Here is an 18,902-nt window from a genome sequence, read left to right as displayed (position 1 = left end):
AAGACTCTTAAGAGTCCCTTGAACTGCAAGGAAATCCAACAAGTCCATTCTAAAGGAGATCAGTCCTGGGTGCTCATTGGAAAGACTGATGCTGAAGCTGATATTCTAGTACTTTGGCCACCTCATGCGAAGAGTTGGCTCACTGGAAAAGACCCTGATGCTGGGAGGGATTGGGGGCAGGAGGAGAAGGGGACGACAGAGGATGAGATGGCTGGATGGCGTCACCAACTTGATGGACATGAGTTTGGATGAACTCCAGGAGTTGGTGATGGACAGGGAGGCCTGGCGTGCTGCGATTCATGGGGTCGCAAGGAGTCAGAGACGACAGAGCACTGAAGTGAGGTGAACCATAGTCTATGTCACTTCATTCAGGTTCAAATCTTTGTGACCATATGGACTGTGGCGTGCCAGGCTCCTGTGTCCATGGGATTCTCCAGGCAAGAATACTGGAGTGGGTTGTCATGCCCTCCTCCGGGGAATCTTCCTGACCCAAGCATTGAACTCATGTCCCCTATGTCTTCTGCATCGGCAGGCAGATTGTTTACCACTAGCTCATCTTGGGAGGCCAAGGGTACCTTACCCCCCAGAATTCAGTGTGCTCAATTCATCCTAACTATCTCCCTTCTTTCTTCCCACTGTCTGTCCTATGGAGTCCTTGGAGACCCAGGTTAAAAGACGCTGTTTAAACAGTCAAGCAGGCAAGACTATTACTCTGGTTACTTCATACAAACAATGCAGAACCATATGATGCCATACCTGTTAAAACATGGTGTGATTCCATGGGATGTGAGGTGACACAACACAATAAAACAAGAAACTGAAGAGCGGGAGCCTAATTTTCGGATTGCTACCAACTTTTTGAGAATTGGGCAGAAGGGGAGTATTCTTCTTAACTTTCTGATACAAACATGAGTCAAGTTCTTACTGCTTTTCTTAAAGTCCAATGATTGAGAATTTTAGGTTTTGTCAGTATTTCAAGTTGTATAATTTTTAACATTTTTATCAGCATTTTGGAAGAGGAGGAGCAACATGCAATATGAGCAAACAGCCAAAGCTATTTTAAACTGAAAATTCAAAGTGGAATTTGGATTTGATCATTTTGGCTATTTAGCTCAAGCAATTTGCAATTTTCCACATGTTCTTTCTCTTAAGAGATTATTTCCTCCACATTTCTTATTTGGTCAGATATTTTATAAACACTGCATCTGATTTGTATTGATTATCACAATAATGTTATAGGGTAGGCACTATTCGGAGAAGGCAGTGGCACCCCACTCCAGTACTCTTGCCTGGAAAATCCCATGGACGGAGGAGCCTGGTAGGCTGCAGTCCATGGCGTCGCTAAGAGTCGGACACGACTGAGTGACTTCACTTTCACTTTTCATTTCCCTGCATTGGTGAAGGAAATGGCAACCCACTCCTGTGTTCTTGCCTGGAGAATCCCAGGGACGGGGGAGCCTGGTAGGCTGCCGTCTATGGTGTCACACAGAGTCAGACACGACTGAAGCGACTTAGCAGGCAGCAGGCACTATTTATTTACAGAGTAGAAAAATGAACCTCAAAAAATAATTTTCCCTCCAAATTCATAGTAGAAACAGATCCATCTAAACTGAAAGCCCATGCTACTTTCCCTGTAACTGATATTCCAAAGAAAGGAACGTTTTATTTGCCATAATATTAATCCTTCCTCCTAGTGCCTGAAAGTGTCAAATGTGAAAACATTATCAAAGGAATTAATGGTGGGAAAATTAGTCTTACCTCTTCTCTGGAGTACATATAGTTTAAAGGGATTAATGATCAATTTAAAGATATTGTTTGATATATAGAAGCTTTTTAAAGAAATCTAAATGCCAGGACATAGGAATATTATAAAATTGCTTTATCTTGTTATGTGAAAACTGAAAGTAAGCAAAAAGTTGATGTTTGTTTCTATACATTGAGATTCTCCCAAGTTATCTCAAATATTTTTTCCTAAAGAAAATATCACAATAATTTTTGATTATTTATTATATCCATTCCCTAGAAAACTCTTAAAAATCTGCTTTGAACTGTCCAAACCTAAAGTGAATACACTTAAAATACTTCATGGGGTGTAAAGAAAATTGTATAATATTTTATATAAAATGTGCTGAGTTAACTGAATATTCATATACCAAAAAAAAATGTATCTTGGCTCCTACCTCACAACACACACAAATATTCCAAATGGGCTGCAGATCTAAATGTAAAAGGTAAACTATAAATATATTAGTAGAAAATTTAGTAAGAATATCTGAATTAACTTGGGGTAGATTTGCTAAGTATGGCACAAGAACAAGTAACCATAAAAGAAATAAATTGATAAACCGAAATGTTAAAAATCAGCTCTTTCTTTTCATCAGAAGACACCTTAGGTGAGAAGACAATATATAAGTGGGAAAATAGATTTGCAATACATCCACCTGACAAAGAATTCCTATTAGAATATACAAAAATTCCTATAAGTCTATATGAAATTACAGATCATCAATGCAAAAGTTGGCAAAAGAACTAAAGATTTTTACAAAAGAAAGGAAACAAACCTGAAAAAGCGCCCAACTTCAGTACAGGGAAACGGAAGTTTAAATCCACAGTGTGGATATGCGAAAACATATCCTTATCTGAATGGCAAAAAGGTAACGTCTAAAACATACCAGTTTTGTGGAACTGTAGATAGGTATAGGAGAAGGCAATGGCACCCCACTCCAGTACTATTGCCTGGAAAATCCCGTGGACAGAGGAGCCTGGAAGGCTGCAGTCCATGGGGTCCCGAAGAGTCGGACACAACTGAGCGACTTCGCTTTCACTTTTCACTTTCATGCATTGGTGGAGGAAATGGCAACCCACTCCAGTGTTCTTGCCTGAAGAATCCCAGGGACGGTGGAGCCTGGTGGGCTGCTGTCTATGGGGTCGCACAGAGTTGGACACGACTGAAGTGACTTAGCAGCAGCAGCAGCAGCAGATAGGTATAACTACTTTGGAATATTATTTTTCAGTCTACACTAAGCCTGAACTAAAGCTGAGTGTTCACCTGATCAGGCATTTTAATCCCAGAGTATGTACCTGATTGAAATATAGGCACGTGTTTCCCAAGACACATATTAGAATGTTCACAATATCAGTGTCAGTAATAACCTAAAATCAGAAATTATCAAAATCCTTTAGCAGAAGCAAGGATATTTTGATATATTGACATATTCACACAGTGAAATACTACAGAACAATGAGAATGAATGGGTTACAGTTAACATGAAAAAAAATATGGATAAATCTTAAAAGCATAATGTTGAACAAAAGAACCCAAATATAAAAGTACATATAATTTCATTTATATCAAGCACAAAAGATGCAAATGATGCGAAACTAATCTATGGTGTTAGGATTCAGGGAAGTAATATCTGATTTGGGATAAAGAATGTTCGTGTCTGGAAGGGGCACAGATAAATTTCTGGATAGTGGTTCTTTTTTTTTTTTTAACTTTTTATTTTGTGCTGGGGTATAGATTAACAATGTTGTGATAGTTTCAAGTGAACAACAAAGGGCCTCAGTCATACATAGACATGAATCCAATCTCCTCCAAACTACCCTCCTGTCCAGGCTGCCATGTGACATTAAACAGAGTTCCATGTGCTACACCCAGGTCCTTCTTGGTTATTCATTTTAAAAACAGCAGTCTGCACATGTCCATTCCAAACTCCCTACTATCCCTTCCCCCCGTGTTTCCCCTCTGGCAACCGTAAGTCCGTTCTCTGTGAGTCTCTTTCTGTTTTGTAAGTAAGTGCCTTTGTGTCATTTCATTTCAGAATCCACATATAAGGAATGTCCTATGCTGCTTCTTTTCTGTCTGACTTCACTCAGTGTGACAATCGCTAGGTCCGTCCGTATTGCTGCAAATGGCATTATTTCATTCATTTTGGTGGCTAATATCCCATTGTATAAGTATACTGCATCTTCCTTTTCCATTCTTCCTTCAGTAGACATTTAGGTTGCTTCCATGTCTTGGCCATTGTAAACAGTGTTGCACTGAACATTGGTGTGCATGTATCCTTCAACTCCCAGAGAAAAACATAGGCAGAACACTCTCTGATATAAATCATGGTGGAGAAGGCAATGGCCACCCACTCCAGTACTCTTGCCTGGAAAATCCCATGGACAGAGGAGCCTGGTGGGCTGCAGTCCATGGGGTCGCAAAGAGTCGGACACGACTGAGTGACTTCACTTTCACTTTTCACTTTCATGCATTGGGGAAGGATATGGCAACCCACTCCAGTGTTCTTGCCTGGAGAATCCCAGAGACAGAGGAGCCTGATGGGCTGCCGTCTATGGGGTTGCACAGAGTCGGACATGACTGAAGTGATTTAGCAGCAACATCTTTTTAAATCCATCTCCCAGAATAATGGAAATATGAACAAGAATAAACAAATATTACCTACTTAAAATCAAAAGCTTTTGCATAGCAAGGGAAGCAATAAGCAAAATGAAAAGACAATCCACAGATTGGGAGAAAATATTTCAGATGATGTGACCAATGGGATTTGTTTCCAAAATTTAAAAACGCTTCCCTGATAGCTCAGTTGGTAAAGAATCTGCCTGCAATGCAGGAGACCCTGGTTCAATTCCTGGGTCAGGAATATCCTCTGGAGAAGGGAAAGGCTACCTACTCCGGTTTTCTTGGGCTTCCCTTGTGGCTCAGCTGGTAAAGAATCTGCCTGTAATGCAGGAGACCTGAGTTCCATCCCTGGGTTGGGAAGATCCCCTGGAGAAGGGAAAGGCTGCCCACTCCAGCATTCTGGCCTGGAGAACGCCATGAACTGTACAGTCCATGGGGTCTTAAGGAGTCGGACACAACTGAGCGACTTTCACCTCCACTTTCATGATGCTTAACAGCACCAAAACAAACAACCCAATCAATAAATTGGCAGTAGACCTATATAGACATTTCTTAAAAGACAGAGATGGCCAAGAGGCACATGAAAAGATGATCAACGTTGTAAATTTTAGAGAAATGCAAATCAAATCTACAATGAGATATTACCTCACACCAGCCAGAATGGCTATCATAAAAAAAAGAAAAAATCCACAAACAGGGACTTCCCTGGTGGCTCAGTGGATAAGAATCTGCCTGCTAGCACAGGGAACATGGGTTTGCTCCCTGATCTGAGAAGATCCCACGTGCAGTGCAACAACTGAAGCCCACCTGCTGCAGCCAATGAAGCCTGTGTGCTCCAGATCCTGTTGCTCTGTGACAAGACAAGCCACTGCAATGAGAGGCCCGTGCACAATGGCAAAGAGTAGCCCCTGCTCACAGCAACTAGAGAAAGCCCGCACTCAGCAATGGAGACCCAGTGCACCCAAAATAAATAATTCAATAAAATTGTAAAAATCCACAAGCAATAAATGTTGGAGAAGGTGTGGAGAAAAGGGAACTTATCCTACATTGTCAGTGGGAATGTGAATTGGTACAGCTACTATGGAGAATAGCATAGAGGTTCCTTAAAAAAAAAAAACAAAAAAACACCATACAAGTAAACATAAAGCTGCCATATGACCCTGAAATCCCACTCCTGGCAAAATATATGAATCGTGATTCTTGATCTGGGCATAGGTTCCACAGTTTTGCAGTTTGAGAAAACCCTTTGAAGAGTACATCTATTATATGAACACTTTTCTGTGTCTATATTAATATTTATACTTCAATGTAAACCTCTAACAATTCAATCTTTAATCGGAAAATTGACTGCCAATTAGAGTTTCAGTTTTTTGCAGCTAAGAAAACGATGCAAACAATGCAAAACTTTTTTGGAATTTACCTGATACTATGATATATGCTACTTGTGATATATACTACCACATGTGGTGGCAGGTTGGTTTCCCCGTGGCTCAGACAGTGAGGAATCTGCCTGCAATGCAGGAGACCCTGGTTCAATCCCTGGGTCAGGAAGATCACCTGGAGAAGGGGATGACTACCCACTCCAGTATTCTCACCTGGAGAATTACATGGACAGAGGAGCCTGGTGGGCTATAGTCCATGAGGTCGCAAAAGTTGGACACGACTGACTAATACTTTCACTTTCACGGTGCTACAATCTGAAAGATATCAGAGAATCCTAGAGACTATGAAATCCTCTATTTGAGATTATGATTTCGAGTCAACTGTTTGTGATTGTTATTATTAAGTAATATCTATTCAACATGCTCAGAGGTCAGAGAGTTTACAGATGTGGGTAGTATATCAACTTCAGTTCAGTTCAGTTGCTCAGTCATTTCCAACTCTTTGCGATCCCATGGACTGCAGCACACCAGACTTCCCTGCCCATCACCAGCTCCAGGAACTTACTTAAACTCCTGTCCATCGAGTCAGTGATGCCATCCAACCATCTCATCCTCTGTCATCTCCTTCTCCTCCCACCTTCAATCTTTCCCAGCATCATGGTCTTTTCCAATGAGTAAGTTCATCATATCAGGTGGCCAAAGTATTGAAGTTTCAGCTTCAGCATCAGTCTTTCCAATGAATATTCAGGACCGATCTCCTTCAGGATAGACTGGTTGGATCTCCTTGCAGTCCAAGGAACTCAAAGAGTCTTCTCCAACACCACAGTTCGAAAACATCCATTCTTTGGTGCTCAGCTTTCTTTATAGTCCAACTCTCACATCCATACATGATACTGGAAAAACCATAGCTTTGACCAAACGGACCTTTGTTAGCAAAGTAATGTCTCTGCTTTTTAATATGCTGTATAGGTTTGTCATAGCTTTTCTTCCCAGGAGCAAATGTCTTTTAAAATCATGGCTGCAGTCACCATCTGCAGTGATTTTGGAGCTCCAGAAAATAAAATCTGTCACTGTTTCCATTTTTTCCCCATCTTTTTGCCATGAAGTGATGGGACTGGATGCCATGATCTTAGTTTTCTGAATGCAGAGTTTTAAGCCAACATTTTCATTCTCCTCTTTCACTTTCATCAAGAGGCTCTTTAGTTTTTCTTCATTTTCTGCCATAAAGGTGGTGTCATCTGCATATCTGAGGTTATTGATATTTCTCCCAGCAATCTTGATTCCATATACAGCCTTGACGTACTTCTTTCCTGATTTAGAACCAGACTGTTGTTCTATGTCCAGTTCTAACTGTTGCTTCTTGACCTGCATACAGATTTCTCAGGAGGCAGGTCAGGTGGTCTGGTGTTCGCATCTCTTTAAGAATTTCCCACCATTTGCTGTGATCTACACAGTCAAAGGCTTTAGTGTAGTCAATAAAGCAGAAGTAGATGTTTTTCTGGAACTCTTTTGCTTTTTCAATGAGCCAACGGATGTTGCCAATTCGATCTCTGGTTCCTCTCCTTTTCTAAATCCAGCTTGAACATCTGGAAGTTTATGGTTCATGTACTGTTGAAGCCTGGCTTGGAGAATTTTGAGCATTACTTTGCTAGCATGTGAGATGAGTACAATATCAACTTACCTTAGTCATTATTCCCTTCATTATGTTCAGAAGTTAATTCCTCAATTTGTCTCTGGGTCTAGATTTAAATGGAATTTCTACATTGAATCAAGCTGCTTGCTTCAATGTAGAAATTCCATTTAAATCTAGACCCTTGATTCAATGTAGAAATTCCATTTAAATCTAGACCCAGAGACAAATTGAGGAATTAACTTCTGAACATAATGAAGGGAATCCAAGACTTATGATAAGCAGATTAAACATATATACATTAAAATCACCATCATGTCAATATGACATGTACTGATAGGTATGATATATTCTGAAGACTCTCTAAGCTTCAAAAACTTTCCAAGTATTGCTACTTTGAAACTTAGCTGAAGGCCATCATGAAATAAATTATAATGTAAGAATAGGAAGAGGCACACGCTCTCTGTTCAGTTGAATTTCTCATCTTTTACCTATAATTTCTAGAACACTTAGTGGAAGTAGAAAAACCACAATGTAACAGATCTGAATTTCAGGCTAGTTTAAATGGTAGCTAGGTGTGTGATCATGGGCAGTTGTTAAAACTCCTCAGGCATAATTTTCATCACTGGTTAAATGAAGGCATTGAATTTGATTATCATTAACTTCCCTTCTAACTTCATGATTATGTAGTTCTCATCATGGCACCAGCGTTTACATAAATGTATTTCATGCTTGCTTTTCTGAAAGTCTGCATCTCATCCCCCTCACCATTTTCACTTTATCTGTACCCAAAATTTATCTCTACTGAAACCTGAAATTCAGCTAACTTCAAGCTTATTCATTTACTGTGAAATGTGGGAAATATAAATAGAAAATTACTAATTTTGCAACTAATTTAAGCATCTCTAAAGATCAGCAATTATCAGAAATAAAAGGGTGTGAGTAATACTTCATAAGCCTAGTTAATTAGCAAAGTCCTGGCTTGTGCTTGACAAAATTAAATATAAAGGAGCCATTTATAGGTAATCTCAAAATTACCACAATACAGGTATTCATAAAAATGTCAATTCAAGCTCTGGCTAATGTTTAGAATAAGTTGAATTTGAACCAGCATTCAGATAGAATAATGTTCAATTCAAGAAGAATTTATCATATATACTCTACCTTAAAATTATATATGCCTAAAATTTATGTTCAGTTTTCAAATGTATTTTCTTAAATCAGCTCTCCAGAAATTTTATTCAGAAGAGTTTGAAACTCTATTAAAAACATAGTTCTTTATTTCACTTTAAGATTAAACTTAACTACATGAAATAGCTTTGTTATATAATTTTAGAAAACAATGAAACACACAAAATAAGGTATACAACAGGAAAATTTCAGGAATGGAAAGGAAGTATTTGAAAAAGATTAAACCTTTTGAACTTCCTTGGTTTTTCAAGAATTCAGCTGATAAATGAAGAAACTACCAGAAAGTATTCTATTTGTAGATACTAGATGAAATTGTCCGCATACACAAGAAAGAGAAATTGCACAGGCAGTACATCTGTTTCCATTTTTTTTAATGAAATTAAAGACCACTATTTTAAAAGAAAATATATATAAGTACAATTCATAAACACCTTTAAAATGGTAAGATATTGGTAAGGAAAATAAAAGATGTAGATATCTGACATCAGGAAGAATAAAAATTTTAGAGTGGAAAAAGTCATTATATAGCAAATCTATAACAGAAGAACTTACTGACTTCTTTCATAATATCAGTACAAAAGGATAAGATCGTGTAACACTAAAAAAGTAAGTTCAAAAAGTACAAGCATCTCTACTTCTCAGTCTTGCCAAAGAGCTTTCAATAGCACCTCTATTCTGCTTGGAAAGGAGAGCTGGGGAAATGGACAATTTCGGCCCCACTGAAAACCTGAAGCCATTATTATCCAAATAAAGATATACGGATGTGGACAACAGAGCTGGAAACTGGGTTTGGCTGTTCCAGGAAAAAGCTTGAAAGAAAAATCATTCTCTACAAATGCACTAGAGATAACCTGGTCCAAATGAACCAATAATCCAATTACTGTACAAGAAGTTCTTAAAAGCAAAATTATCTAGAGCAGATGCTACACAAAAGAAGACTGGAAAGTTCTTTAGGGATCAGCCAATGGTGATGTTAAATTGCTGGTCTGATTTCTTCAAATCAATTTCTTCAATAATTTCGCAAAATAATTTTAAAACTCCATGAGGTCAAAGGTTGTGTTTATTAACTCAACAGCTAAATTTTTCTAGCTCATTAGTAGACTGCAAAATACCTCAAGTAACAGATGAACAGGGATAATTTGGGTAATAAGAATTTATTTGAGAACTCAATTTAAATGAGCTACATATTGGTAACATATTTTCATGTGAAGTGATCAAAACTATTTTTTCAGTCACAGTCACTTTGCCTTTTAAAAAATTTACATGCATTTCAAATAAGATTCAAGCAACTTTATGATTCATTGCATTTTATTCATCAACACATTGCCTTTTAAGAGTTCTTTGATGTTTGAGGAACCTTGTGTGTCTTTTGGATAAGCCTTCTTAAGCCTTTTCCCCTCAAGTCAGAAAGTTATACTTCACTGACTGTAAAGAAACATCTGAGGACTAAAATTTTGCTTTGCTGTAGGGAACCTAGGATGTCCCAGAGAGGTGCCAACAGAGCATCTTCTTTATCCAGAAACTAAACAGAAGTCAGGGAGCACGTAGTTGACAATTGCTCAGCCTATTGTAAAATAATCAGCAGCAGAAAAAGAAACTAGGAATCATATTGCAAGGCTGGATGAAAAAAATAAAAATGGTATTTCAAAAATAAAAGTATTGACAGAACACACAATGAAAATGCATTCTAAATGGGATATGTCCGGTGCAAAAAAAAAAAAAAAAAAAAAAAACCAAGAAAAAATCACCTTTTCCCTTGAATTTAAATTTAGAGAAAAACAAAGAAAACCTTTTGTATCCCAAATTGATTTTTGGATCTGAATGTTTTAGGAAGAACATGAAAAAAATAGATTATATATATTTTTAAATTTCCAGTATATTGATATTTACCACTGTTTCCCCATCTATTTCCCATCACTACAGATGGTGACTGCAGCCATGAAATTAAAAGACGCTTACTCCTTGGAAGGAAAGTTATGACCAACCTAGATAGCATATTCAAAAGCAGAGACATTACTTTGCCAACAAAGGTTCGTCTAGTCAAGGCTATGGTTTTTCCTATGGTCATGTATGGATGTGAGAATTGGACTGTGGAGAAGGCTGAGCGCCAAAGAATTGATGCTTTTGAACTGTGGTGTTGGAGAAGACTCTTAAGAGTCCCTTGGACTGCAAGGAGATCCAACCAGTCCATTCTGAAGGAGATCAGCCCTGGGATTTCTTTGGAAGGAATGATGCTAAAGCTGAAACTCCAGTACTTTGGCCACCTCATGGGAAGAATTGACGCATTGGAAAAGACTCTGATGCTGGGAGGGATTGGGGGCAGGAGGAGAAGGGGACAACAGAGGATGAGATGGCTGGATGGCACCACTGACTCGATGGACGTGAGTCTGAGTGAACTCCGGGAGTTGGTGATGGACAGGGAGGCCTGGCACGCTTCGATTCATGGGGTCGCAAAGAGTCAGACACGACCGAGCGACTGATCTGATCTGATCTGATCTGATATTTATCACATTGCCCACTAACAAAAGATCATTCACCATGTTAATTACACCAGGATAATATTTACCTTTGACCTAAGGGATATGCTGGAAAGTGTATATTCCTGAATACTACATGCCTATCACCTTTTTATACCATAGACATAAATTGGAAGGTTTAAAATCAGAAAAACAATAGAAATCAAACATGTTCCATGAAAATTATGGGCAAAACAGTATGATGTAGCAGAAAATCTGGTATGTTTTAATGTCAGGAATTCACAGCTATGAATCCTGGATTTATTTAATCATTCTCAAATTCTGTTTCTTTATTTGTAGGATATTAACAAATTCTCCAGGCAAGAATACTAGTAATAATGGTAGCCATTTCCTTCTCCAGGGGTTCTTCCCTGCCCAGGGATCAAAGCTAGGTCTCCTGCATTGTAGGCAGATTATTTACGGTCTGAATAAAGAGGGAAGACTAATTAGATTGTACTAAAGTGTAAATGAAACAATATGCAAAAAAGGTCTAGCACTATGTCAGTTCTCAACAAAATATTGTTACTATGAAGAATTCTGTACAGGATCTGATGATGGATTTTGGACTGGAGAAAGTAGAAAAGATGATCTTCTCTGTGAGTTTGAGAGCAAGAAGCTGCCACAACTTCCCTGTATAAACATATCATTTGTGCACCAAATGACCCTATGGTACTCCCTTCAGTGAACTTGCATGTTGGATGCAGTGCCTGGAGTTGTGTGGTTCATTAGCTTCACCATCAGCCAGAATAGTAGTCCAGGTAATAGTCGTATAGACTACCCTGCAGACAGTGGTACCTTGCTTACTTCTCCATTCTTGTTCTGTTTAATTCAGTATAAATTTATTACCAGACATTAAAATTTTCAAAGGTATATGATGTATAATTTCTTGCTATTAGGCACTCACAATAAAGAAGGTCACAGTAAAGAATACCAGTGTTTCCAGTAAAATTTTAAAGGGATTACTGGAGCACAGATGGGGAATTCCAACCATAGTTTTGGGAAGGAGGATATTAAAGAGGGTCAGAAAAGGCTGATAAACAGGTGAGTAGATAGTTTTAAAGAGTATGCATGGTCTAACCAAGTGGAAGACTGTTGGTTGTATAGAGGAGACTCTCAGAGTCATAAAAATGTTATGTGTTTGGAAACCTACTACAAATTGGTTGTTGTTCAGTCGCTCAGTCCTGTCTGACTCTCTGTGACCCCATGGACTGTTGCACATCAGGCTTCCCTGCCCCTCATAACCTCCTGAAGTTTGCCCAAGTTCATGTCCATTGCATCGGTGATACTCCAGCATCCTCATCCTCTGATGCTCCGCTCTCCTTCTGCCCCCAATCTTTCCCAGCATCAGGGACTTTTCCAGTGAGTCAGCTGTTCACATCAGATGAGCAAAATACTGGAGTCTCAGCCTCAGCATCATCCACTCCAGTGTTCTTGCCTGGAGAATCCCAGGGACGGGGGAGCCTGGTGGGCTGCCGTCTATGGGGTCGCACAGAGTCGGACACGACTGAAGCGACTTAGCAGCAGCAGCAGTAGCAGCGGCCTCAGCACCAATCCTTCCATTGAGTATGCAGGGGTGATTTCCCTTAAGATTAATTGGTTGGATCTCCTTACTGTCCAAGGGAAGAAGTTGGTTATAACTAGATAATTGTTTAGAAAGGTAAATGGACTACACTTGTGACAACAGATACACTGATGAGACAAAAAAGGGCTAGAAGAAATGAAGTGGTGGTGGCATAACTTCCTACAAAGCTGAAGACTTATCTGAAGGGTATTTTCACTTTTCAAATACAATAGGAAGCAGTCTTGCCCAGCGGACCTGTGTCCGCTCCCTTATCATCGCACTGAATCAGAGCTGGGGAATTTACACTGAGGTGCTACCTGGCTTGCCTGCAAGGTGAGGGCTTCCCTGGTGGCTCAGACGGTAAGGAATCTGCCCACAATGTAGGGAACCCAGGTTCGGTCCCTGGGTCAGGAAGATCCCCTGGAGAAGGAAATGGCTCTCCACTCCAGGTTTTTGCCTGGAGAATTCCACGGACAGAGGACCCTGGCAGGCTAAAGTCCATAGAATCACACAGAGTCAGACACAACTGAACGACTAACTCTAGTGCACACTGCCTGACTTAGGCTTTTAGAGAGAAGATAAAGACTTCAAATATTGTGTGACTGCACTGGTAGATCAGTAATCACCAATAGACCAGGGAGGATCTGGTATCAAGATGTTGCGTGGGAGGTGGCAATTTAAAACTGTAAATGAAAAATCCCTTTGCTTCTGAGGCCCATGGATCCCTCATTTGTAAAATGAGAGAACTGAATTAAATCTGTGTTTCCAATATTTTTGACACAATATGATCTTGTTAATATGTAAACTGGTAAATCTAATTAGTAGTGACTCTAAGTGCTTTTGTCATGTAGGGGTACGGTGTTTACATTTAATTGATCATAAATTAAAACCACACATTTGTCACCACATTAGTTTCCTAGGGCTGCCATAATAAATTACCAGAAACTTCATGGTTTAAAACAACAGAAATATATTCCGTCACAGCTGTGGTGGCCAATGTCTGAAATTAAGGTGTCGATGGGAAGGTGCTTTGTGCGAAGACTGAGAAGGGGAATTATGCTTTTCTTCGAGGTTCTACTGACTCCAGGGTTGCCGTGGTTTGGAGGCATCTCTCCAATTTCTGCCTCCATTTCAAAGGGCCTCCTCTGCAGCGTTTGTGTTTTCTTTTCTGTCTCTTTCTTCCAAGGACATCAGTCACTGGATTTAGGACCTACCTTAACCCAAGATGATCTCGTTTCAAGACCCTTGTCTTAATTAGATCTACCAAGACCTTCATTCCAAATAAGGTCACATTCTGAGGTTCTAGGTAGATAAACCTTTTTGAGGACCACTATTCAAACCACCGTAATCACCAATAAATTATTCAGTGATTTTCTCATTTTTTGCTTCAGGATATGAAAGAATAACTTGTATCAGACCATCTCTTCAGCTAAGAATTTTGAAATTCAGATACAATAAGACAAAAACATCAGATCCAAGAGCAAGCAGAGAGTAACTCTGGAAGTCAGGAGTTCAAGGAAGCCAAGATATAGGGAAAACAGAAACGTCTTGAGAAGAGCCAGACCCTCTGCCCTTAGCCTCCTGTCTGTTCATAAGGAGCGCATTCTGAAATGCTAGGCAGAAAGGCATGGCTTGGAGCCTTCGACAGTCTCAGGGGATCAAGAATGCAAAAGTGGATTGTAGGGTGATCTTTTGGAGAAGGCAATGGCACCCCACTCCAGTACTCTTGCCTGTAAAATCCCGTGGATGGAGGAACCTGGTAGGCTGCAGTCCATGGGGTCGCTAAGAGTCGGACACGACTGAGCAACTTCACTTTCACTTTTCACTTCCATGCATTGGAGAAGGAAATGGCAACCCACTCCAGTGTTCTTGCCTGGAGAATCCCAGGGACGGGGGAGCCTGTTGGGCTGCTGTCTATGGGGTCGCACAGAGTCAGACACGACTGAAGTGACTTAGCAGTAGCAGTAGCAGGGTAATCTTTGCAGCTAGGGTTTCAGTGACTAAGATTTTGAAGAAAAGGAAGCAACAGAGACTTTACTTCTTTTTTTTTTTTAATATTTGTGGTTTCATACATGCTACCTCACAATGATTGGAATGGCTATCATGAAAAATAAACAATAAGTGTTGGCAATTGTGTGGAGAAAAAGCTCTTGTGCCTTAGTGGGAAATTACAGACACTGTGAAAACAATATAGAGGTTCTGCTAAAAATTAAAAGTAGAACTACCATATAATATAGCGATTGCACTTCTGGATATATATATATGTACATATATATACATATATATATATATATATATCGTGTCCATCTATGAATAAATAAAGAAGATGTGATATGATGAAGAAGAAAAAATATATATATATATACACACATTAGAATATTATTCATCCATGGGACTAATATATAAAAACTATCATTTTATTTTATTTTAATATGAAAATGAAAATATTCCTTCTCTCTCAACCATGAGAAAGAGGGAAACCCAGCTTTTTTACAACATAGTTAAACCCTGAAGGCATTATGCTAAGTCAAATAATTCAGATTAAAAAAAGACAAATTATGTATGCTATTACTCACATATGGAATCTAACAAAGCTGTACTCACAGAAACAGACAATAAATAGTGGTTACCAGGGTCTTGGGGTGAGGAAAAGGGAGAGAAGTTGGTCATGGGGGACTAAGTTCTAGCAAAGACGCATAAGCTCTAGGGATCTAATGTACAGCATAGTCATTATAGTCAACGAAACTTCATCATATGCTTGGAAGTTGATAATAGAGTTGATAATTATATGAGGTGATGGAGGTATTAATGAACACTACCATGGCGATCATTTTACAGTGTATAAATAAATGTGCATGTTATACACATTAAACTTACACACTGCCAAATATCAATCATATTGGTATACCAGTAGTCACAAAACAGACATTAAGTTTCTCCTCCAGCTTCACAAAATAAAGCTGGAAAAGAGAAAGATGATTACACCCAAGCTAAGGTGTTCCTAGTTCCTCAAACTTACCCTATAGATTTAAGTCACTTACTATTACTTATACCATTCCCTTTGCTTATATTGTATATATTTTGGTATCTTCTCTGTAACAGTGGAGTTCCCTGGTACAGGAACACATTTAACTTCTCTAAGTTAAAAAAAAAATGTGCTTAGAGAAATGCAAACATGATTCCCTCCCCAGTTCAACACACAAGCACAAAATAAATTACAAACCACAGCCTAAAAGCCTTGCGGAGCTTGTGAGTCTTTCCTTTCTGATTGGTAAGGCCAAGTATGTGATCTAGGCAACGAATGCGGTCAGATCTGAATTAGTAAATGTCTGACGGCTGAAGCCAATGGGAATCATTATGTGAGTAATTGTAATATCTCCCTGACCATTAATGAAGAAATGAGATGTTTTGTTCAGTTGGCCATGAAATTGGTTGGGATAGCCTTTATTTGCAGAGCCATTTATAGAGGAACAATGCCTAATGAAGAGGTAAAAGTACTGGTCTATACAAAAGAGTTAAAGGAATAGTTTATAGAAATAAATGATAACTAAGGGGCTTCCCTGGTGGCTCAGGCGGTAAAGCGTCTGCCTGCAATGCGGGAGACCCAGGTTCAATTCCTGGGTTGGGAAGATCCCCTGGAGAAGGAAATGGCAATCCACTCCAGCACTCTTGCCTGGAAAATCCCATGGACAGAGGAGCCTGGTAGGCTACAGTCCATGGGGTCGAAAAGAGTCGGACACGACTGAGAGACTTCACTTCACTTCAAGGTCAGAAAAAGCCATATCTTTATTCATATTTTCCTGGTAACAAAACATTTGAGAGATTAGATATCTGAATATAGTTTGTGGCTGAGATTATGTCCCCTACGTTATTATATATTAGACATCCTTACGTTCTTAGTACCATGCAGGGTTAGATATACAAAATGCACTTTGTGGTTGAATATACATGTCTCCTGTAGGGTTATTTTGTTTATAGGTGATTTTTGTATTATGTGCTGATCTTAGAAATTAACCTTATATCTCTACACTCTGAAAGTCCATTATATATTTAAATGTTAGGTCCAATTGCCATTTCTTTTTGAAATCATCCTTTTTTAAAAAATCCTGACAGGACAAGTAAGATTCCTTCAGTTCATTGGAAGTTTCATCAACCCTCGGCCAGTGAACTTATCTCTGCTAAGTTAGCTGTTGGATTAGATTGTGAGATTCTCTAGGTCTGAGAATGACTTTTATTTGTTGGTTCCACTTGGCTCACAGCACCATGACTTTAACATGTTATGTGTTACAGGCATTTGTAATGAGTGAATTTAAAATTTTGTTTTTCAAAAGGGTGGTGTGATGACTCTCACACAAATATAAAATGAACATGTGTCAGAAATTTTGTCCAGCTCATTAATTAATGAGAGAATTGATAAGACAGTACAACCAGTTCAAAGAGCATCTGAGAAAGAAAGTCTGTGTTTGAAGGTGTGGGGGTAGGTGTGGGTGTGTGTGCACGCATGATTTAATCAGGGAAGTTATGGCTTATATTCAAAACAAGTGAATGTATTGCAGTGTAATAGACTATAATCTTTGGAGTTGTCTGTTCTACAAGACAGAAATTATTTGCCTCTTTTATGGACAGAAGTCTACAATTTAACATACAACTTCACTTGGTCTGAGGGTTTTAATCAAAAGTAGATAGTGATTTGATCTCAGTATATTCCCCTGGATAATGCTTAAATGGTTTTCACTCCTGAATGATATTGAAAATGTATGTTTTCTCTAACCCACAGAGCAACTGTCCACTGGCTTGAGATGATGGGTTGTATTACCACCAAAGCCTTGTCCAGTGAAGAGTCTGGAACTGGAGTGAGGAGGCCCCAGTGGTGGTCTAGGCCCTCTACAAACATGAGCAGGCTTCATACCATACAATTTCAACTGCAAAACATTCTGAAAAAGGCAAAATCCTGGTTGCAGGAGATTAGAGGAAAAGAGGGAAGAGTAGATGAGCACAGAGGATGTCTCGGGCAGTGGCAGTACTCTGCATGACGGTGATGGACACATGTCCTTACACATTTGTCCAAGCCCATTGAATGGGTGGCACTGAGAGTGAACCCGAATGTGAACTGTGCACTCTGGATGACGAAGACGTGTCAGTGTGGGTTCCTCTGCTGTGTGCTTCATCGCTCAGTCGTGTCTGACTCTTTGCGACCCCATGGACTGTAGCCTGCCAGGTTCTTCTGCCCACGGAATTCTCCAGGCAAGAATACTGGAGTGGGTTGCCATTTCCTCCTCCAGGGGGTCTTCCCCACCCAAGGACTGATCCTGCGTCTCTTGCATCGCCTGCATTGACAAGCAGATTCTTTACCACTATACCAACTGGGGAGTCCGATGTAGGTTCATAAGTTGTAATAAATGTACCACTTTGGTGAGGCAGGTGGATAATGAGGGAGGCTATGCATGTGTGAGGTCAGGGTAAATGAGGGAAATCTCTGACTTTCCACTCAGTTTTGCTGTTATCCTAAAACTACTCTAAAAAATATAAAGTCTGTTAAAAAACAACTAAACAATTTCTCTTAAAGACATGTTTACTACCTTTTTACCTTATTCTAAGTTTTATCTAATTTTTCATAAACAAGTAAATTGGTTTGTTCTCACTAAAAGTATCTGTTAATTGAATGTAGCACAGTTCTTCTAATGTATTACCTGGTAGGTAATGATTCTATTAACTTAGAAATTCAGTTACACTAAATGACCAATTTTACTACTACTGCCGGAAAATTGAGGGCTCACTGTAATGGTTTAGTGACTTAATTTCTTACCATTCTGTTAGTTATGCTGTATAACCTGCTCTTTGAAAACATATTACCTTTGAATATTTAGTGGCAGTAAAATTAATGATTATAATGCACAGGATTACAATAAAAAATTCTCTGAACTCTAACTTAAGTCAACTTGGAAACAGAAAATTAGGATTTGTGTTTTTAAAAAATAATCAGATAATAGTTTACTATATGATAAACTAATGAAGTTATTAATCATTTTTAATAAGAAATAAGGATATTTACAGTGAACTTCTGTTAGTTTTTGTATAAACAATAGAATGTTAGAACTAGAATGGACCAGGGAAATTGCTGATTGCAACCAACTCACTTCACAGGTGAGGAAACTGAGTCCCACTTATAAGGCTTGTTGGTTGTTTTGAAACACTATGTGGATAATGAAGTAGT

General features: G+C 39.0%; 1 non-coding gene across 1 annotated transcript; it reads left to right on the top strand.

The window, feature by feature from the left end:
* Positions 1-16,245: 16,245 nt before the first annotated feature.
* On the top strand, positions 16,246-16,317 carry TRNAC-GCA (transfer RNA cysteine (anticodon GCA)). The gene has a single exon. It is a non-coding gene; the product is annotated as a tRNA-Cys (tRNA).
* The last annotated feature ends 2,585 nt before the right edge of the window (positions 16,318-18,902 follow it).

The sequence above is a fragment of the Bos mutus genome, chromosome 12, assembly GCF_027580195.1.
Source record: "Bos mutus isolate GX-2022 chromosome 12, NWIPB_WYAK_1.1, whole genome shotgun sequence".
Lineage (NCBI taxonomy): Eukaryota > Metazoa > Chordata > Mammalia > Artiodactyla > Bovidae > Bos > Bos mutus.
This window is presented reverse-complemented; position numbering and strand designations above follow the sequence as displayed.